Raw genomic sequence first — 24,553 nt, forward strand, 5'->3', positions numbered from 1 at the left:
GCATTCCTGGTACATAGGTCTCAGATTTAGAATATGTAAAAGCAGGATTAGAAATTGGAAAGCCACAGGCCAAGTTTGCCCATAGATCTGCTGCCTTTTTCGTATCATTTTTATTTAGTTTGACTCCCTAAGGTGCTTCTCAAACTAACTGCAGTGAAGCACTAGTTTTTGTGGGTTTTTTTAGGAAGATTAGCCCTGAGCTAACTACTGCCAATCCTCCTTTTTTGGCTGAGGAAGACTGGCCCTGAGCTAACATCTATGCCCATCGTCCTCTACTTTATACATGGGACGCCTACCACAGCATGGCGTTTGCCAAGCAGTGCCATGTCCACACCCCGGATCCGAATCTGCAAACCCAGGGCCACCGGGAAGAGAAACGTGCAAACTTAACCGCTGTGCCACGGGGCCAGCCTCAACTAGTTTTGTTTTTAAGTGTCCTATCCTTTATGAACCATAGGTGTGTATAATGTAATTCTAAATATATTACTAGAAAGAAAAAAATTTAAAACCTTAAAAATATAAGCCCGTATTTTCTATTACTAGATTTAACAGACATAAAAAAATACTTTAACTTGTGCTATAAAATTTTCTAAATGCTTGCTCTCAGTTTCCACATTTACCATGGTCTAGTAAGAAACACTGAGAAAATGGCCTAAGCCTGCAAAACCTACTTTGAATAGCACCCTTGTCTCGATGAGACCAATCACTTCCATTACTCTGCTTCTCACCACGACTTAGTGTTTTACTCAAGACCCACTTCACTCATTCATGTTGTAGGCTTGGCAACTGGGAGTAGCTAAATTTTGGACCAATACTCTGGGGCAATAGCCAATTATCCAAAAAATGTTAATCACATAACTGAGCTTTTAATGCATACTAGATGGAGTGGAGTCAGTTATAATTCCTTACAAGTTACTAGGGTACAAATATTCTGTAGTACCATCTAAGGATACACCATCTGTAAAATAATTAGTATGCAGTTGGTAGGGGTAGCTAATCTTTTAACATGCCAAGTTGCTGCACTGGCTTCTATTCTTAGGGGGCAGCCACCCTAACTCTGCATGGAGGTAAGCTGTCTCTGTATATGATTTCTAGTCTTGGCTCTACCACACAGTCACTCCACAAGCCATGTAACCTCTCTGAATTACCATTTTATTATCTAGTAATCAGTCTAAAAAGACTGATCTTCACTACAAAGATCAAAAGAAATAACATGTATCAACACTTTGGAATGATGCAAAATGTTATTTGCACAAATTAGGTTATTTGTTTACACCTATGTGTACAAATGTTCAAATGGCAAGGAATTAAAAATAAGTGAAATAATCATTATTGTACTGTGTTTACCTTTTGAGGTATCATTGTTGTATATTTTACATATGTTACAAACCCCCAATATATTGTTCCTATTGTTGTTTTATAAAATTAATTATCTTTTAACCCAATTAAAACTTTAAAAAACCTTTTATATTGACTTTTATTTTTATGATTACTGGAATTCTTCATATCTTTACGGATTGATGTTTCTGTGTGGTATCTTATTCCTACCACATGAAGAACCTTTTTTAACATATCTTGTAAGATTTTGCTACTTTCTTTTCATCTTTGATTTTCCCTTATTTGAATATGATATGTAGAGACGTGTGTGTGTGTGTGTGTGTGTGTGTGCTTTGTTTAGTTATCATGTTTGGAGTTCTCTTGACTTCTTGGATATGTGATTTGATGACTTTCATTATTATTAAAAATTCTCAGGTAAAATATCTAAACCATGGCCTATTTTGGTAAAGAAACTTTCTTCTATTTCATCAAATATTTCTTCTGCTTTCTTCTCTCTCTCTTCTTCTGAAATTCCAATTACATGTACAATAGATCATTTGCTATTGACTCAGAATTCTTGGATGATCTGCTCTGCTCTGATTTTTTGTTTTTGTTTTCCTTTTACTCTTTTTGACTCTGTTCTTTTCAGTTCGGCTCATATCTAATGACCTGTCTTCGAGTTGACAGATTCTTTTCACAGAGATACTGAGTCTACTAATAAGCACATTGAAGGAATTTCTGATTTGTGATAACATTTTCTTTTATTTTTAGCATCTTAATTTGAATCTTTCCTATAGTTTCCATTTTTCTGCTGAAATTCTTCCTCTGTTCATCCATATTGTTCACCTGTTCCATTAGGTCTTTTAACACATTAGTAACAGTTATATTAATGTCTCTATCCGATAATTCCATCTCTGGGTCATCACTGAGTGTATTTTCTCCATTGCTTCAACTCTTGACAATGGGCTGTTTTTTCCTTGTGTTTTTGTATAGTTTGTCATTTTTTTAAATAAATGCAAAACATCAAGTGTAAAACAATTGACCACTCATGAAAATTATTTATGCCTGGGAATAGGGCATGCTTCTTCTACGCTAAGGACATTAGTTTGGGGCACTGAGTTAATCTAGTTAAGAGTTGATCTTGAATGCACTAAAGACTTGAAATTCCTCTATAATTGCCTTGTGCTTAACATGGTGGTTGGGAGCTTGGAGGTGGTTGAATTTTGTGCTTTACCTACAGTGGTGGCCAATCCTCTACCCTACACCTACATTACTGAGAGAAGCTCCCTCTGGTCTCCCACCCTTCTGCAATATTTTTCATAAGCATCTGTTGGAGGTCCGCATAAACGCACCAGTGAATGAGTTCAAACTCACCTGTGTCAGGGGTTACCGGAGGTGCTATATTACCTTTCTAGTCTTTAGCAATTTGTTACAATTTTAGTTGATTTATTTTTAGCCATTTATATGGTGGCCAAGTGTTCTTTTGTTCTCTGCCACATATGAACCATCTCCATGACCCACCTCTCCATGGAGGGACCTGCCCATGGATTGGAAATTCTGGATATTTGTTTGCCATGTGAACTTAGCTTTCTGGTGGGTTCAAGAAAAGTTATAATTCTGTAGTTTATCTGACTTTTTCTTATTTTTAGGGCGGAATTTATACTCTTTCCAGCTCTGTTCATCCTAGGTAGAACAGGAATCCTTCAGTTCATGAGTTTTAACTTTTGGGGAAAAGTTTTATACCACACTTAATTAAAGTACAGGATTTATTTTCCAAATGTCTACTTAATTTTTTCATGGAAAGTATGATTGTAATTAGCTCCTCAGTGCTTATTATATGCTACTTCCTGAATTACTATTTAATATTCTGAAAAGTCCAAAATTCTCCCATGTCCTGGAAGAGTGAATGCCACTTACTAACTATCTAATTGGAAAATACACTCATTTCATTTGTTACAAATGGAAATGATTATGTCTTTTCAAATTATTAAGTGTGGGGAAAATGTAACATTTATTGAATGAGAATTTATAGTAGTAGTCAATATTTTAGGGATGTCTACATAGTATATAATTTTACACTCATAACAATCATGCAAAATTTCTACATAATGGGAAAAAGAGTCTTAGAGATGCTAATAAATTTGACTTTTGTCTCTCAGCTAGTAAATAGTCAGATGGGAATATGAACCCAGCTGTGTCTGGTTACAGATCTATGCTTTTCTTCTATATACTGTAGTGTGTCCATGGAGCCTTATAACATAGTAAATATTTGTATTCATCAATTTATAACTTGCTGCTCTGTACTCTCTTCTCTCTATATTATTTTTATGTTTATAGTCCAATATTTTCATCTCTTTCTCGGTTTGTGCAAGCTTAGCACTGTCATGGTCCAAACAAGCCAAAGTCATTTCCTGACCTTCCATGTTTCCCACAAAACCTTATCTGTCATGTATCTGATTCACTCCAACCTTTTTATTCTCCTAAATAACACATAAATTTTATCAATTCTAAAGTATTCATTTGCTAATGTTTCTATTAAAGTAACAAGGCAATGTAGAGACAAATGGTTACTAAAGACCTGTCTATTATAAGGGAAACAATAAAAATTCGGTTAGTCAAAGTTCAAGAATTTAGAATTCTCAGATTTCCAAAGTGGCTCTGCAACAAAACCAGAAAAACACAGCCCTTGAATTAAAGTGAAGATGCAGCCAGCCTGTGAATAACCAGTAAACTCAGAACAAGAGCCAGAGAGCCCATCATTTCCGCTGATCTTTCAGGTTCACTTCATAGAAGGAAAGGGGGCTGTCCCTTAGAGAAAGCCTTTTTGTTTATGTTTTTGTTGTTTTTAGAACATTAGTAAGCAATAGGAGGCAGAAGAAGTTGGAAAATTAGAGAAAAGAGAAAGAGGAGAAGTGCACCAGACTCAGGGTGGGCAGCATTGATTATAACAGCAAACTGCAAAGGCAGGCATGCATGCAGCAGACATTTGAACACCAGAGAAAAAAACACTATAACAAAGAAATGAGGAAGAACATCTGTGCACCAGAGCAAAAGGTGAAAAGGAAGCGTGCTCGTCTTCAGTCCACCTCTTTGATAAAGGAAAAAAAGTCAGAGACTTTGGAATTTCTAACTCCAGGTTAGAGGAGAAGCCCATCCTGGATAATATAAATCAGTGACTCCCCAACTTCTGATAATTAAACAAAGCCTTGAGTTTAATTTTGTGACCCTCCCCTCGATTTCTAAAAGTATATAAGCTATATAAAATCTTGAGGTTTCACTATAAATATGATATAATTTTAAATTCCTCACAATGTCGCAAACTAGGAAGGAACATCAGAATTTGGATATTTTCATGGCTATAACCAAACCAATGGTCATTAAGAACTCTTAAAAGTTATTCCGGATCAAATATTCTATACGTCTTCCACTCAGTTATTCCTCGTGGGACATGCTTTCCTAAAATATCTGATGGTAAGATCAATGTTAATAAACATTATTACCTTCAGTTCATCTCTACGAGTATTTATTGTATGCTCACCAGGGGTTAGCTGGGGAGCTAGGCACTAGGAGTATGGAGATTAATAGGCAACCAGTCTCAAAGTAATCCAGTAGGGGAAAAATATATAAATCTATCAGGCCAATGTGGTGTTATAAGTTCATAATATGGTACAGAGAAGTGTGCACATTATGCTAATATGGAGAAAGGGCATGTGCCCCAGCCTGGAGTATCAGAGATGCCTATTAGAGAAGATGACAGATGTGTTCAGTCTTGAAGAAACACTCTCCAAGTTATTCGGAAAAGTTTAGTCACCCTTCAAACTGTAAAGTATGGAAAAACATTAATGCCATGGGGAAACTTGCATATACCACATTTTTGTTTAATGATTTTTGGTGAGGAGGATCAGCCCTGAGCTAACTTCTGTTGCCAATTTTTGCCTTTTTTCTTTTTCTCCCCAAAGCCCCAGTACATAGTTGTATATCCTAATTGTAAGTCCTTCCTGTTCTTCCGTGTGGGATGCCACCACAGCATGGCTTGACAAGTGGTGTGTAGATCTGTGCCCAGGATCCAAACTGGCAAACCCCGGGCTGCCAAAGCTGAGTGCCCAAACCAAACTGCTACACCACCGGGCTAGCCCCCTGTTTAATGATTTTTATTTACAATCTACTATAATTACACAAAATAGACATGGTTCAGGCTCAAATTTTTAACTTCCTGATTTAGAAATTCTCAATTCCTTAATCTGTCTTACACTGTAACATATATAATCAGCAGTAACTAATTACGAGCCTAATGTTGCACTTCAAATACAACATATTTGCTTTAAAAGTTTCCTTCTTGGTTTCTGTCTTTGTGAGAGATTCATCAATCTCAGGTCCCACATGTTTAAAGTATTCCATCATTAGGAAGTAGCAAGGACGATCATATATCATATCATACCTAAAAAGCCCACCAAAACAAGCATTTATTGAAGTCTTTTGTCATTGTTGGGAGACAATTTCCCATGGGTCTCTCACATTTCTGTATATCTTATGAAAGAAGCACTGGCTGCTTCAGTTCTGAAAGACTTTTTAAAAGATGTTTGTAAAGTAAACAGCCTTGGAAAATGGAAATAGCATCTCCTTCCAGAGCAAAGGGAGGTATATTTACTATCCTTTATAAAAGATTTGAATTCTTTAACTTCAGCGTCTTTTCTTGAAATGTTTAGGTATCATCTGATCTGTTCTGTGCTGCCTTGTGGAAATTGGGGCTCAGGGAACCAGTGTAAAAATGCTATTACTTTTGCTACTGCTATTGCTGTGAATGATAAATTGTCCTTCCCTGACCCAGAAGTCTAATGGGTAGAAGTACCAGCATCCAAGAATCTGTGGCAGGCATTCATGTCAGCCTAAAAGCAGAGTAGCATCTCAGACCCTTCAGAAATTTTTGATAATGTTGGTGATGAGGATGGGATGCTGACATAGATACAGCTTTCTTTATGGAAAAGAAAGGATGAGGGTCTCACAGGTCCATTAACGGGATTTGAGAGAAGTCTGAGAATCAGCAGCAGAATAGATAGTCAACTGGCCAATAAATGGGCCTCCACTTCTTTGCTTGTTACTGAAAAGGAATTGAGGAGGTCATTGCAGGCTAAGCAACAGGAAATAGGTAAAATACCCATACCGAAATGTAACAGGAAGTAGGTAAAATACCGATACCAAAATGTTGTTCTGTTGCTAATTCTACTCGGGGTGAGGACTTCCTTGCCAATCTGGTGGCTAGCCTCTGATCTGCAGCACTAGTTACCACTAAGATCTGTACTGGGTAGGCAGGAGGTTGCTTCTCATTTCAGACAATAGAGATAGGCTCACATACATTGAGTGTGTGAGGGGGAACACCATGGCCAGACACCAGGTGAATCACTGGAACTTTGACTGCTTCATATGGGAAAGAAGGAGTATATTGCTTGTTAAGGAATAAGGGCAAGTGGTAGATTGTCTTATGGCTAAACCTCTCCTTCATTCCATCATGCCAAACTTAGATCCATTTGGAAGTGATAGTAGAATCTCAGAGATTTTTACAGAGGGTTCTGGCTGCTATATTAGCTTTCTCGGGGAGATTTTCCTGAGGTAGAAGAACTCCTGTGGGAAACTAAAGATGAGGTCTTTACTAGTATCTGAACTCTTACTCCCCTGGATTGAATTTAGAATTCTGATGAAGTTGACTTACTGGAGAATGAGAAAGAAACCCAAAGAAATCTAGATAAATTCTTGACGTCACCACTACCGTGCAGGAAAACTCTCTCAGCCCTCATGTTGAAACCATCAAGAACTTAAGAGATGTTATTTAGACAATAGTGCAACTAGGGTCCAAATTAAGGTGGATTCCTTAAAGAAGTTCACCACTGTGTGAGTAAGGACTGAGTCAGCCAGAGGTTGCAAACACCACCATCCTAGCAAAAGAACAATGTGGCTATGGTTTCTGAGTTCAGGAATTCCCAAGGCTGAAATAGATGGTGTCAACCATGAGGGCTTTGCTCTCCCATTTAGAGTATTGGATGGGCCAAACATATTCGAAGTCCATTTGGTTATGCCATTAACCATCACCACATCACTTGAAACTGAAAGTACATATGATGCCTCACGTCTTCCCTGCTCCCTGATTCCTCTCTGCCCCCCTACCTTGACCTACGATTTAAAGAGAAATGGGATTAGAGGCCAAGGCATACCTATGCCCAACAGAGAACAAAGGACATATGCACCAAGCTGAATAAGCTGGGGAATTTCAGTGGGGAGAAATAATCAAGGGGGTGTGTTGGATATAGATGCCCGAGTTACTCTCTTACCTGGTTCTGGTCACTTAGATTCAGCTAACGGGGTTTTAGCTAGGATTCACAGTGGGAAAGGCAAGCTAACATTATCAATTAGACTCAATGACTAACAACGCAAGAAAGGGTCATATATACCTCACTTATCAAATGGAAATGGCATATTTGAGCTCTCAGCCTGCCTGGCTCCAGGGGCCTCTCAGTTTTACATGAAGAAAATGGCTCTCCCAAACTGTTGCAAGCGTCCTAAATTTAATTCTCTGCTGAATCTGCCATTCCCTGCCAGACAGCTCTAACCATGATTTTATCTATATTCCTCTTAATCTCAGCAGGAAATGTCTTAGAAATAGTAGGGGATGGCCGCAGCTTCTGAGTTTCCCATGGGAAATACCTGTCAACACCTCTGGACGTCATTCCCACTCCCATTTCTGTAAGTATTGCTTAGCCATTCAGTGGGGCAGACAAACGTCACTAGATTGTTGATGTGCACAAATAGGACAGGTTAGATTGACTGCCCTCATGCAGCCCTTCTAAAACAAGGACTAGAATTAATAATTCGTGCTTAACTTAGAGGGTGAAATCTCAGACTCTTCATGGGTCTTGAAAGTCAGAAGGAATTGGTTATCGAAATAGCTCTGTGGTCTCCTCTAGGTCAAGACGGTGAAGCCATCATTATTATTAACAGCCCTACATCCCTGTGTATCATACAGTCATACTTACTCAATAAATGTTCACAATCAGAATGAATAGGATACAGAGCTTTTAAATTATCTGTATAAATTTAAATGGTTTGTAAAATTTTAATTGTTGAATAGATATTACATATATTGTTACTACTTCCATTTCCTCCCTCTTCTGGACACTTTCCTTTGAATGATCCTTGAAGATTTAGGTTTCTTAAAAGACAAACTCGATATTTCAAGTTTATGTTAAAAGTGTATAATTAGTGGGGCTGGCCCCGTGGCCGAGTGGTTAAGTTCACGCGCTCCACTGCAGGCAACCCAGTGTTTCGTTGGTTCGAATCCTGAGCGCGGACATGGCACTGCTCATCAAACCACGCTGAGGCGGCGTCCCACATGCCACAACTAGAAGGACCCACAAGGAAGAATATAAAGCTATGTACCGGGGGGCTTTGGGGAGAAAAAGGAAAAATATAAAATCTTAAGTGTATAATTAGTTACATTTCCTTTAGAAAATTACCCTATGACCTGCCGAGATTGAATTAACCATTGGATTCATTAACATAGGACTATCTATATCAGTTAATACTAATAGGTTCCTGTATTCTCAAAAAAAAAAAAATCTGTGTCAGAGTTAGAATTAACATGTGAAGCAATGGAAACATATGCTTTTTTAAGGACATAGATTATTTTTGCAAGAGACTTAGCCATGGCATAGCTCCATCCATTTTGGCAAGGCATACTAAGTTGTAGCCTTTTCGATTTTTCTCTGGACATCCTTGTTCAGTAATGTGGCGGCTGCCCTAGGCTATGGCCAGCTGGTGTCCCATTGCTGCTTATTCTTAACCGTCCCTCCAGCTATACTGTAAGCTGCTTGAGGTCAGAACCTATGTCATATTCATTCTTGGGTCTGTAATCACTGCTTCAGTTCTTGCCATGTGGTAGGCCCTCAGTAAGTGGAGGCTGAATAACACTCCAAAGAAATTAGGTCGCTGGAGCCTGAGAAATGTAGCTCTCTTTTCAGTCAAATCTGTATGCTAATTGGTTTAAAGAAGGCCACTTTCTAAGACAAGACTTCCTCCTCAGCTTTTGGTCCAGCCACCTAGCAGTCTGGATAACAGATTCCCCTAACTTTCATCAACCCAGGCACACTTAGACAACACAGTGTTCTTTCCGATAACGTAGCTGAGATATCAATCAATGTTACCGTGCTACTCTTCCTAGATGACACTGATGAGCCGCCATCACCAAGAATACATTTCAAAGTTTACTTTTTACTCAGTAATAATGTCGCTTCCCTATTGATTTAATCATTCACTTTCACTGATCTCTCTGGCCATTGGTGAAGAGAAAGCTAAAAGTGCCAGTATTTTCAACTGTGGACTTGCAACTTTGTGAAACAAATTTATCTTCTCTGATCACCTGAGTTATTCCCAGACTACGGTGACAACAAAACCAAAAATACATGGATGCAGAAACTTTCTCTGTGGTGACAAAAAGATTGACTATGCATAGAGATGAAGCTGTAACAAACTATAAGTTCATTGCCACCGCTTTGCTTACTGAAACCAAAATCTGTTTTGAGTAATATTTGTCAATGAACTGTCTATTAAGAGTCAAAATGGAAGTGTTCATGGGATGTGATTACCATGAAAGAAACTTATGCCATATTAGTGAAGAATTTATAATGAAAATTAAGCAAAAATATTAAAAGATTTTTAGGTGTGCCAATGACATCAATTTAAAACTGGTGCTCAAAAATTTAAACATTTAAAGTATTTTCCAAGCTTTAAGCTGAAAGTGGGGAAGAGTGAGCAAAAAAAACCTTTACTTTCAACTATGATGGTTACGGGACTAGGCTGTCCCTGAGGAAGCACAGACTTTTATTTCATTTTCAATTTTCTTTAACACTGAAACTGATTTCTCCTTTATTACCTTCTCAAAATAAAATAATGGGGAAAACATTTTTATTTTATAGAAAGATGTACAGCATGGAGTCAGGAGATCTGGATTCTAATTCTATTTCTATTAAGTACTTAAGAACCTTTGGTAAGTTATTAGTAAAATGATGGGAGTGGAATGCCCTCTACCCCCTCTAATCGATATCTAAATTCTGTCACTCCTTCTATTAAAAATGCCAAGCATTGCATTTGCAGCTAAATGAATAAAAGCAAATTTCACATAGTCAGTCACATGTAAAATCGCAGCATCTGAATGTTTCTTTTCTGTAGGAATTTTAATTGTACTTTAGAGTTGATCTTAGGAGAGTATCACTTTGATAGCATGGTTGTAAAACTTGAGTCATCATGCTAGTTTTGAAATAGTCATTTTGCTTATTCTTTGAGAAGGCTTTTTCTTAAGTATGCCTCCCATTATGGAGTAAAGATAGAAAACAAAGCCATTTGTAAACATTTATACAATAATATGATATTTACAAACACAATTTGGGGATTATTTTGAGTTCATTAAATTTGCAGCATTGTATAAGATACAGGCTCTTGTAAATTTGTAAATAAAAGTGCAAATATCCAAAAAAATTGAATAATACATCCACAAATGTAAACAGGAAAACCTGATAAATATATGCTGATGTATGAAAATATTTTATGCAGTTATCCTTTGACTGAATCTTCCTGCTTTCATAAGACACTAAATCACTTGACTCTTTATCTAATAATGTAATTTTAGGTGTGTGAGAGTATGTACATTTTCTTTCTTTCAAGCTTTGGTTTTTAAATTTGGCTTGAATTTTATTTAGGTCAATTAGTTTACATAAGATAGTTTGCCTATAATATCAGGATTTTACTGAATAAAATAAATGAACCACTTCATAAAAGAAATTTATATTTTTATTGCTGTAATTAAGGAGACATTTCTTAAATCTAAATTGGAAAACAGCTGTTATTCCAAATATCGAAATCATAGGACTTGTATTTAGTTGCCTTTGTTTGAGTAAAGAATTGAAGCAAGTGTCCGTAGGTTTTTATCCTTTCTTTCTCTCTCTCCTTTCTTGTCTGCTTTCTCTTCACCACACACAAGCCAAAAAATGGTTTCACATGAAACATTCAACTAATAGCAATTCGTTGGTGAGACAATCTATATCATTTCCACAAGTTTTAATTTCTCTTTACCAGTTTTAAATTTCTCTTTACCATTGTAAACACTTAATTTAGACCCATCCCATCCCCTAGGTGGCATCTAAGTATGAGCATTATTAGATATATCTTAATGATATTCAAAGATATCCCATTCAAATTTTGGTACACCTTGTCTCCCTATGTGTTATATTGAACTATTATTGCACAGCTGTAATAATGACGATAACATTAAATTTAGGCAGATTCTCTTGAGTTCAAGCTCACCAAGAGTTCTTAACAGAAATTTCTGCCATTATGTATGGCAGACTAATTATTTGTATCTCATACACTATTCTGAGGCCATTTTAATGTTGCACATACTACAATCACACATTCTCTCAAAAGGTTTACTGAGACATTTCTGACAATGTTTAGAATTTGACGTTAATTAGAATTACATTAGCATATACTCCTTTGAACTTATCATTAACACAATGATAGGTAATAATTGATCAAAGTCAGCATTGCTCCCTGCTTTCCTTTTGTTCAACCGGGATGTATCTTTTTCAATACAGATTCATCATTGTTGGATATCTTGCATATAGTAAGCACTCCACTGTTATCCAAAGGGTAAAAGCATTTAGAGAAAAAAAACTTGTGATCTTTTGATTCGGCTCATAACTTACCTGTTATCTATCCACCTGATATGATCACATGTGAATATCTGCAGTACTTGTTAAGTTTAAATACTTAGTTTTCAATGTTCTTCTTAGTTTAACCCACTAAAACTTTCAAATTTAGAAAACCAACAGTAGACAGTCCTCATAGTCCCTCTGGACTTTAGATGCAGCTCTCCACATTTACTTAAAATCACCCCTTGTCAATGACTTGCTCGCTACATTTCTGCCTATGTCTACACAAGAAAAGAAAAATGAAGGACAGGATACAGTTTGAGTTAAAACAAAATTTAAAAAAAATCTTGACATTCGGGGAGATAAGAGTTTAAGGCGATCTTCACCAAACAAATTCTCTAGATGACTGTTCAACTTTCTCTATTTCTTGTGTAGGCAGAGACTCGCTTGTTTAAGGCAAGGAAACATTCTCTCCATCAACTGTGAGAGCAAGAACACCAATTTAATTCTTATTCCCTCAAAATTATTTAAAATAATAATAACAGTATTATCAGGAAATTTGTATTCAAAAACTACATACTCAAATGGAGCACCTTCTAAAGTTTCTAACATTTATTTCTGAATATGAATACTCATATCTGCATTGCTTAGAACACATGCTCTATGACCAAGGGTTCTATAGAGTAAAATATGCTGAAATTAACATGTTTTCTTCATTTCTTTAAAGAATCAAATCATAAATTGTGTGAAGGTAGTTTTGTTTTTAAGATTTCATAACATGGGGAGTAGGAAGTACAAATTTTAGTATTCCAACTGTCTCCCTCTGTGCTCATTCATTCCTTCATCTCCCTTCCTCATAATTCATTCATTGAACACAACCTCTTTTTTTTCTCTCAAACCAACTAGAAATACTAAAACGTTTAACACGGTTTCAGAAGAAAGGGCTCTCACCCTAAGAAAACTTCTACAGAAAGACTGGCTGGATGCTAACATGCTGCACCCAGAGAGTGCGGGAGCCTTTGGCACCACGTTTTCTGATCCTCCTACATTCCCCCTTAGCCACTAAACCTAAAGAAAAACAAGGGCTTTGGCTTATTGCAAATTCAAAGAAGATTTTAAAGGGTGCGATTGGTGCTACTTTCTACTCCTTCAAAGAAAAAGCTTCTTATCCTCAAAAGTTGCTGAGCTTTTGATAGTGTTGTTGCTGAAGGAGATTCATCACCCAGTCAGGTGCGCGGTTCTCAACCTGGAACTAAGACTGATTTCAGGGGAACAGGTGAAATAGAAGCATTCCCTGAACTCAGCTAAGACGTTTCTGAATGAATGGAGGGAATCTGAGCAATGTAAATAGTTGTGCTCTTTAAGACAACAATAACAAAAAGTTTAGTAGCACAAGGTTCGTTTTTTGTCTTTCTTTTTTCATGCTTGATCATACCCTAAACACTCCAGGTGCTCAGAAACACACAGAGTAACTGTACAAAAGCCAAGATCACCTCGTGTCTGTGTCAATTTCCTGAGGTGACTGTCAGAAAAGCTGGAGCGGCACCACCTTGTAGGGGGAATGAGGTCAGAATTCACTGGGAGATCCATTTGCTCTGACAAGGAATACGGCGGGACAGTGGGGCTTCCGAGCAAGGCTTCGAAAAAGGAGGGAAGGTGGGTCAGGGGCGGACTTTGTGCAGAAGGCTTTGTCAGCGCCAGAACGGGTGAAAGGTGGCAGATGGGGGCGTCTGCCGGCTGGCAGAAGCGGGAAGTCAGAAAGGAGGAACGCGGGGACGGTAAGGGCAGAGAAGACCCTATTTGGGGGGCCTGGAGGGTCGAGGCCATCCACTGCCGCTGGGAGCTTGGGACCTGGAAGGTGAGGCGGGACCGCGGGCTGCCGGCAGCAGTGCCCGGGAGGGACAGGGGTTCAGGTTGCTAGCAGGTGGAGTTGAAATCAAACAGCCCCTTGGGGACAACTAAACAGTGCCCTCCCGAGACCCCCTACCTGGAGGTTGAGGAATCGCAGCAGGTGGTTTGGAGTACCTCCTTTAAGCAAAAGATGTTCCCTCCAAGCCAAGCCTCGGCGCCGGACACCCAGCGCTCTCCTGTCTACTCACTGGTTCTGGGAGGAAAGCGCCATCCGGGAGCGCGCGAGGGCTGCGCGGCGCAGGAGGCAGGCAGGGCCGGGCGGCGGTGGCGGCGCTGTCTTAGGAGAGGGACTGGAACCGGGGGGCACCGAGGCGGCGACAGCGGCAGCGGGGGCGCAGGGAACTGCGAGCTAGGAAGGCTGTGGATCCAGAGCTGCTGCGCCGCGCGCGCTCTCTGCACATCTCCGGCTCCGCTAAAGCGGCTACTGCTGCTGCTGCTGGGAGGGAGGGAGGCGAGGGGGAGGGGAGGAGGCAAGCGGAGGGGAGGGAGGGAAGAGAAGGGAGGTGGGGGAGAGCGAGGGGAGAAGGGGAAATGATCACCCAGAGTGGGGTGGAGAGAGGGATGGAAGGAGGGAGGCGCACACGAGCCCAGCAAAGGTTCCCACCAGACGAGCTCGGGGAGGAGAAATCCAAGATGAGATGGGTCTCTTTCCCGCCCCCCACCTCTTCTCTCCTCCTTTCCCCTTCGCGCCCTTTCCTTTGGCTCTTTCTCCCGTGGCTCAGGCTAGGGGTTACCAGGCTCGGCAGCAGCAGCGGCTTCAGCACGCTGATGCAAGTGCTGAGGCCAGGAGAAGGCCGCGACAGCTCCCCGCGCCACCGGCCTGAGGCACCTGTGCGCGCACACACTGCCGCTCGTTCCATTGCGGCGGCTCCCCGGCAGGGATCTGCGGGCCGTCTCCCTCCCTCTCTTCCTTTCTGTTCAGATTATGATCATGCATGTGCATGCATGACATCTGTGTAGTCCGCCTATTGCCGTCTGCTTCCCTGGGCGCTCTTTGGCACAGGGTGTCTGGCCAGAAGGTACTGGCTGGGAACTCAATGCAGGCAACCATCGCCAACCCCTAGGAGCTGTCGCTTGTGCAGGCATATCGTTTGTTCGCCACCTGGGTTGACTAGCTAACAAAGTAAAAATTAAAATTCTATGACCCGATTGCCTGGGACCATGTTCTCAGTCATCTAGGAAGGCTGTAAGTATGAAGAGCACAGGGGCAGTCTTTTCCCCTCTCAGTTCTCCTCCTCCCTTTTCTGAAAACCCTAAAAACAGGACACGACTTAGCCCATTTAAACGAAATATTTCTCAGTCTTTTTATTGCAGATCTTTTTGTTTTTACCCAAATTCTCCTAGGGTTGGCCTCGCTTTCCCGTTGTGGCTTTATTTAGACTATGAATCAGTCCTGTTTATTGGCAAGCTACGAAGACACATGAAAATAGATACTGTATTTAGCGCCTGGACACTCGCAAGCTCGAGGAGGTGAATCTATACATTCGGTAAATATAAAAACAATTGGGACATTATTAACTGATTTCCATGAACCAGAATTTTGTTGCATAATCTTCATGTGGTAGTTGAGGGTAGGCAGAGAGCAAGTAGATTACGTGTTTAAAAGATAGAACTAGAAAAAAAGTCTAGTAAAACTCTCCTCAAAATAACATGCAAAGCGATCAAATTATTCCCTATGGGCACCGTGGAGGGAAAGTTTCTGATTTTGTTTGTGTGTTTTTTAAATTTTAGTAGTCTTTCAGTTACTTAAGAGTCATTCTTAAAAATCAAAAGGACCTTACCCTTTAGAATAAATAAATTAGGCACTTTATTTTTCTTGTGTGTCTTATATAACAAATGTACTCATATTAAAATGGGTGCACTCTCAATTTTAAGTGTAGCATGGAGAAACATTTTCGTGAATAAAGCATACCCAAATTTAATGGAAAGCCTCTAATTCTTCCCATATACATGCACATCAGAAAAAAAATGGTGATAACGTATTACTAGATGGTCTAGCTATTCTCAACTTACTAGAGTTTTTCTGTAGAGTATATCTGCTAATGAAAATATTTGCTTTCACATCTACCTGATAATCTGAATGAGATACGTACCTCCTCATTAAGGGAACAACAGATATCAAACTCTTCTAATACACTTCAGCTTTCAAAGGCAGGTGTTACTGTCTCCAGATGTTCAGCATTGCACCGTGCAAATTCACCATATGCTTATTCTTTCAAAGAAGACCATAGAAAGAAGATGATTGGTGAAGACCCACAGCTCATTTGACTCTCTAAGTCTTCTCAGCTCTGTCTCTATTACAGAGTGAGCAGGAAATTTTTCAAATACTAGTGGCTATTTGGGCAGGGAGTGGTTACCAAGAATTAAATCTCCATTTTTCTCTTTAGGATATTTAGGATATCCTGTTTAGGATATTCCTCATCCCTCCTTTGCCAAGGTAATTCTCTTTTGAGAATTTTTACTATTTTCCTCCTATATTTGATTATGAAACTGTAATAGCCAATATCTGTATAGTATCATTTTCTGGTTGAAAAAGGTAAAGAAAAAATGTGAACTAAAATATATTAAAGTCAAGCAAAAAGAAGGGATGACATTTAGAGCACAGCTAGACAAGTTTCTAACTCTTTACTCTTCAACCACTTGACCCACCAGAACCAAGAATAGGATGATAAAAGATAAATGGCCTTTCAGCTCTTCTGCTGGAGAACTTGGATTTCAATTTAGATTCTCAGGCTGGGTGAAAACTTTTCCATCACTTCCATCACACCGTTCTCTCCCTTTTATATTTCTGTCCCTTTCTACATCTCCATTAGTGTCACACTGTATCTGGCACTACAACATAGGAAGCCAAATAAATTTAAAGAATAAAAAGCTTTATTTTAAATACTGACTCTTTGTATCTACTTAGTTGAAAACAAATTCTCATATGGAAATTTTCTGAAATCAGAAAGATCTAAAGCCCTGTCTTAGAACAAATACTGCATAGGTGCCAGAGATTGGTTATCAAAAGAAATATGATGCATCTATTTATTGAACCCAGATATTTAGGAAGCACTCCTTGTGGGCAAGCACCATGTTAGGCTCTGGGGACACCACAGTGAAGAAAATTGGTAACTGCCCTGTGAAGCTTAGAGTCTAATGATCCAATAAAAGTGCTTTATCATTAAGAAAGATGTGATGATGGTGATGATGATGATGATAAATTTCAAGCCCAAGGATGAAATATTTCTTTATTAAATTATAGGCATTCATGAGATTAGGGGTAAAGGAATATAGATTATTCGGGTTTGCTTGCGCAGCCAGTTCTTATGTGAATTGTTGAAGAAAAGAGAAAGAAGTTAGGGAAAAAAGTAAAATTTGTTGTAGTGAAAGGAAACCATGGAATACTTTTTAGGCCAGTGAAAATTTTGATGAGCTTTAACTTTTAAAAATAAGCATCTGCTCTTATTGGTGGGGAGAAACAGAGAGTAAAAATGTCTTTGAGTTTGTAGAAACTTCTGAAAAATTATGTCTGTACCAAATAATATATATGATTAGTACTGCTGAATACATGGATAGAATCTGGAGTGAAGATGATGGCAAAAATCAGCAATTTCCTCCCTTCTGAAGAATATAAAGCAAAAAGGAAAATTTAAGAAGAAAAAACCTGCAAATTCTATTTTTGGCAAAATCAGGAGATAGATAATCTGCAGTTTCCAAAATATGAGTACAAGATGTCAAAACTGCTGAGATCAGCCAGAAGGCTCAAAAGAGGAAGGAGACGAAAAACAGATAGTGGGCCCAATGATGTCTAATCTTAGAAAGCATTGCCGAAAATATAATTCCTAAATGTGAGAGCTGTCAGGTAGAAAGGCTCTTTCCCTGGGTCACAACAATGGATTCAGGAACTGAAACTGTGTTATAGTTGCAAAAGGAGGAAAAGAAAAAGCATGGCAAGTGTAGAGAGAGCTCAGTTGTGGCTAATTTTACTAAACCCAAGAAAGGTATGCTTCCTGAAGGTGAATTGCTCATCTTGACTTGCCAAACCTATACATCTTATTTAAGCAATTAGTGTGGGAACTCCTAAGGCTGAGGACAAAAGCCCTCTTGGCTACGTCCTGTCGGAAGGAGTGGAGGGCTACACAAAGATTAAACAGCGGAGTGATATTTGCCAAAAGCAGTCTATCTCTTTAGCTGCAGAGAAGACAGACCCTTTGTAAATCCTAGATGGCTATTTTCCCCTCTCCTTTTCCTAGGAACTTAGAGAAGAAAAATTTATCTCAGTTAATTATGAGTAATAAAAAAGAATGGGCACAGTTCAACACAAAAATAATATAGGGAAAGAGTTACAGAGCTGCACCAAAATGTACCAATTGTTGGAAAACACATACCATAACACTGTTGCCATGGAGAAGTTGAAAAATTTGTCTTAGCATTCTGCCATGAATTTTCATAAGGGCACAATGAAGGAATTGCTTCTGTGAATGAAAACTACAAGGCACAAATGCAAGAGCTTGGGAAGGGTTGAAGAGACAATAGGAGCTGAAGACCCAAAGCTGGCAAAACTCAGGAAAGAAGTGGAACTAAAAATAAAACCATCACAAATTAATAATGAATATGGAAGAATTACAAGATAAAATACACACTGAGGTAAACACAGTAAGGGAAAGAAAGAATGAGAAAGGCTAGCAAAATGAACTGGAAATAAAGAGATAAGATTAGAGATGCCATGAAAGATGGATAAGAGAGACGAGCTTAATCCAATACATACATAATTAGAGACTCTGAAGAAGAAAAATAATGGAAAAGAATAAATATTTAAATATAGTAATTAATGTTAAAGAAAGAAACATTCTTGAAATGAAAGAAGACTTGAAATTTCACTTTTAAAGAATACAATGATTACTAGGGAAAATTGCCCCGGAATCATCACCGCCTAGATGTATCCTAGTATGATAACTAGAATTTAAATATAATAAAGAATGTTTTGGGCATGCAGGCAAAAACAATCAGTAACTTATAAAGGGAAATATTGAGATTGGCCTCAGAATTTTTCACTACGACATTCTTAGCAGATTAGAGTCATTCAATATCAGTGGAGGAAAGCCCAAAAAGTACCAAAGAAAATAAAGTGAGAGCTAAGGTTTTTTCTATTTAGCCATACAGTCTGTAAAGTATAAAGAATGTAAACAAACAGTTTTGAATATGAAAGAACTAAAGGAATATTATTCTCATGAATCTCTCTTCAGGAAATCACTAGAATAGAGAATGAAATTTAGCTTTCTAAGAGATAACTGGAAGAGATAACTGGATCAAGGAGTGATTGTAACCATTGAATGGATTTAACTATGGATCTGAAATTTGAGAATATGAGAATTAGAGCAAAATAATAGAATATAAATCTCACAGACCCTGACAATATAAAAAATGATATATCTAAACAAAATTTGGATGAGAAGGGCAAAAAACATGGAATATAAAGGCATTGGTTATCTAATGACTGGGAATCAAAAAAGATTCACTTAAAGAAACAAATAAGTAGTCTAACATATTTCACAATACAAAGGTAAGCTATAATCAAGATAATATTGACTAAATCATGTAGTAAAGGAGGAAGACAGGGAGAAGCAAAAACTACTAATTTTTATCATTGCCTATTTTAGCAAACTAACAGATAGTATAAAAATAGAGAAATACAGGGGCAAGCCCCAAGGTGTAGTGGTTAAGTTCACGTGCTCCACTTCCACAGCCCAGGGTTCGTGGGTTCAGGTGTCTCTCGTGGACCTACACCACTCATCAGCCATGCTGTGGCAGTGACTCACCCACAAAATAGAGGAAAATTGGCACAGATGTTAGCTCAGGGCTAATCTTCCTCAAGCAAGAAATAGAGGAAGATTGGCACAGATGTTAGCTCAGGGTGACTCTTCCTCAGAAAGAAAAAATACATTCAATTTATAAAGGAATAATTATAAAAATAACAAAAAACAAAATAAAAATCATAAATATTGAGAATGCACACATATAGAAATAAATAAAAGAAAACAGACCACAGAGTGAAGGAATTTTACAAAGTTAAAAAGCAAAACTTAGCATAAAACAGTATGGCAGAACCAAGAGTAAACATATCCTTCATATCAATAAATGTAAATAAGATTATCTCATTTTCTGTGAAAACAGAGATTTTTAGATTGGATCACAAAACAAATAATATTTTATGTTTTATATCGACAACAAGAAAACTCAGAATGTTTGAAAAATAAAAGGGTAGACAAACAGATACAGGTAAATGCAAACAAAAAGTAAGCAAGTATTGCAATCTTAATCCGAGACAAGGTGTCACACAAACCAAAAACATGTTAACTGAGATGCAGAAGAGGATTTTATGACTATAATTACAAGCACCTTCCTATGCATACAAAACAATTATGAATATCTATGTACCAAATAGTATAGCAGCAACGTAGCTATATCAGAAATTATATACAAGAAGATAGTGCGAAACTCACTATTAGCAGGAGTCTTAATACTTTTAATTCATGAGAATCCACATGTACAGACAAAAAAGAAACACGTTAAAGATTAAATATCATATACTCTTTCCAGACCAGTCTCACTTAGGAGAATCAATGGAAAATTCTGGTTAAAATATTAACAAATGAACCCGAACAGCACATTATAAGAACTCACTATTATCACCAAGTGTGTATTTTTTTTGAGATTATAAGGATGTTTCTGTACTAGAAAAGCTATTAACATACTTTATCACTTCTCTCATCTGTAAGATGAAAATAAAATATCAGTACCCACTTTACAAGAATTTTTACAATGATTTAAAGAGTTATTGCATACAAAATCTTTAGCATGAGTGCCTGGAATATAGTTAGCCCTTCATAAATGTTATCTGCTGTGTTTATCAGCTTTCATAGGATATTAAAAAGTGACTATGCTTGTGATAGTTATATAAATCTTTTTTCATTTTCTGGAATAATGAACTTGTTGTGTTGATTTATTAATGTTGTGTTCTCATCTTTTGTCCCTTCTCCTCAGTGTTTTCATTGCTATTTTTTAGGTCGTCTGTTCTTTTTGTATCATTATTAAAATCCTGCTAAGTATTAAAATCAATTTGCAAATTCTGTGTACTGTAAACTGTCCATTTAAAAATAACCTTGAATTATAATAGTAATATATGAGTACACTCTCCCTCTTTTTTAAATAGACATTATTTTTTAGAACAGTTTCAGCTTGACAGCAAAATTGAGCAGAAGGTACAGAGATTTCCCATATAACCCTCAACCCCCTCTACACACAATCTACTACATTCTGCACCAGAGTGGCACATTTTTTCCCACTGATGAACCTATACTAACATATCATTATCACTAAAAGTCTATAGTTTACATTAGGGTACATTCTTGGTGTTGTACATCTTACGGGTTTTGACAAATGTATAATGATATATGTCCACCATTAGAGTACCATACAGAATCATTTCACTGCCCTAAAAATTGTCTGTGCCCCACCTATTCATCCCTCCCTCTCCACCAACCCTTGGCAACCACTGATTTTTTTCACTATCTCCATAGTTTTGCCTTTTCCAGAATTTTGCACAGTAAATAATATTAAGATTGTTACCAGCTTTATTTTTGCTAGTTTTGGACTAATATATCTTGTATCATTGTATATAAAATTTTGAGTTTTTGCTTCACAAGTGTCTTATAAGCGACATACATTTAGAATATCTTTTCTAAGACATGAGGAAAGTTCTTTTTATTAGATGCGTTTAACTTTACTCTCATAAAGTGTATTATCTCTGGACTATCATATTTTGTTATTATTTGCTATGCTTTTTTTCTGTTCTTCGTGTTTTCCTTGAATTACTTGATTTTTGTTCCCTTTTTTATTGTTTTGAAATTTATATTTCTTTTAATTCCTATATTAATGTTCATTCCAGTAGTTATCCTCAAATTTTTGACAGCAGTATCTTAGACTTAATTGTTACGTCAAACACGAAAATTGGTCATTGGCAATATCCTATCCCTGAAAAGGAGAAGAACATGACTAGCATCTTAACTGCTTCAACATCTCATGTTAATGTCTGTCACTTCTCGGCCCAACACACTTGATTCGTGTTGTTCTGTCTCGGAATTTAGTTGGTAAATCATCACTAAATATTTTTAATCATTATCAAATTTCAGTAATGTTTATTCATTTCTTTGTTCAATTCTTATTTATCATACTACTGTTTTCAAAGTCTTTGCTGAAGGAATCTGTTGGTACTACTTTCCACATGGATATTTGTATGCATATCCAAGAGCAATGATAAAATAAATATCCTTTCAGATATACGAAGTTCATTGAAATTGTGTATATAATGGAGTTTATATATAATTTATATATATTGTATATTTATATATAATGTATAATTTACATATTATATAATAGTATATAATAGCTTATATATAATTTACATGTTATATAGAATATAATATATCCTACGTTATTATATATAATATAAACTGTATTATATATTATATATATAATTTCAATGAGCCCTTGATTATATGAAGGGATATTTATTTTATCTTTGTTCTTGAGTTTGGAAGAGGAAGTTATTATAATTTATAATTCTAAGTTCACTGTCAGGTTTCTTCAAAATGTTAACGACATTGATCTATTGATTTCTTCTTTTAAATATTGCTGATAGGAATTCTAACATCATTCTAATCTTCTTTTGTTTTTAAGCAGTCTCTCTTTACTCACTGTTTACTTTTAGGAATTTGTTTATTTATTTCTATTTGCCACAGAACTGTCACTTTTATGTTTTATACTATTTGAGACTTAGTAGGTTTTTTCCATCTGAAAATAATTAATTCTTTATGTCTAGGAAATTGTTAGCAATAATTTTTTAAAAACATTCTTTCCTGTTTATTTTTTTTTATTTTCTCCTTATGAACTGTCTATTAGACAAGTGTGAGGAAAGAGTTAACATAGCATATCTGGTTGCTCAATCCTTGCATGCCTTCACATGAGCCTGGTTTTATGATTGATCTACAATTCCTTTGAATGTGGCCCTCAGAAAGTCCTCTATGTTAATGATTAAAGTTATTCTTTTACACACCTAGAGGAACGGACTTTGTTATTCTAGCTTATGAGAATTGCTTTGCACAAAAGTCAAGATTGGTGATGTGCACCTGGTTTCATAGTTGGGGTCCTGAGTTTTAATTACCATGATTGTTTGCTTAGCAGAATATGCCTCTGTGAGCAGAATCATAATAGCTTCAGATTCTGAAGACTTAAGCAGATTTCTTTGCCCAGAGACATTTCACCAGGTTCCTGTGGTTCACTGCTAGAGAGAAAGCATATCCTGTGCTGAGACATAGAAGGCCTCAGAAGATTGCACCTGGTCTCTCTGGACTCCATTCAATGTATGTATTGTTCTTATTACTTCTAATCTGTATCCTGTACAGCTTATCTGTAATAAGCCTTGGCCCCGAGTAAAACTTGTTTAGAATCTTGTGAATCAAACTAATGTGGTATTGAGACCCCTGAAACAACAAAGTTTGGAACATTTTAATCTAGCCTCTATTTCTTTTCAGTTTTCTTTCAAACGTTTCATCTCTTTTTATCCTTGCTGTCATTTGAAAGTATTTAACTTAATTAATTTAATTCAATTACTTAAATTTAATTTTCTAGTTTACCAGTTTGCCATGTAAATAAATCTAGTTTCTACTTATTCTATGTATTGAGGGGTTTTTGTTACTGTTGTTTATTTCAATAATTATATTTTCCATTTGCAAAGTCTTGATTTGGTTCTTTGCAAAATTTCTGGTTCTTTTGCAAAATTGCCTTTTCCTGATTCATAGCCATTTGTTCTTGTTACATAACCTGCCATACCTACTTCATAGATATAATTGCAACTTTATCTCTATTTAGACAGTATATATAAATACTTAAAATTTTTTCAGATTGTGATATTACTGTTTCCACAAGAATAAGTTCTTCTTTTTGTTGAGAATATTGTCTCTTTTCATCTATTGGCCATTCCCTGATGGTTGTGCTGCTGTCTTCTGCAGGTAAATATCTGTGTGTATTTATCTATTTATTTATTCATGGTATAATAATTACTTGGCAGGGAGAGAGGAAATGGCCTTATGATTGTCAATCCCTAGCTACTTAGGGTGGCACTGTTTCACCCTTGGCCTTGGAAGGGAGACGTGGGGAGGAAAGAGATGGAGGGAATTGTAGTTGCAGCTCCCAGATTTGAATGGCATTAGACACCAATGCCATGCATTCTGTGACATCTCAGCCACCAGAAGAATTGGGTGAAATTGGCACTTTCTTATACCTATATTTTTCTTAGTATTTATATTTCTTACTCGTGTAAATTTTCCTTTTTTTCTGTTTTATTTGGATTATATTTTATAAGCTACTGTGTAATATATATTAATTTATGTTTATATAAATCCTTTTTGATCCCCAGGAATGTATTGAAGCTGTCAAATACCTCCAGGGACATCTCATTCACCAGTTCTCCATTTTAATTTTTTTGTCCAGCTTCTTGAATGCCCCAAATTGCATCACGCCTCAGGCAGATGTGATGTTGAACAGTAACCATTGATTGTTTTTGACAAATACCCTGGGGAGAAGATTCT

This window comes from Equus quagga, chromosome 11 (genome assembly GCF_021613505.1).
Source record: "Equus quagga isolate Etosha38 chromosome 11, UCLA_HA_Equagga_1.0, whole genome shotgun sequence".
Taxonomy (NCBI): domain Eukaryota; kingdom Metazoa; phylum Chordata; class Mammalia; order Perissodactyla; family Equidae; genus Equus; species Equus quagga.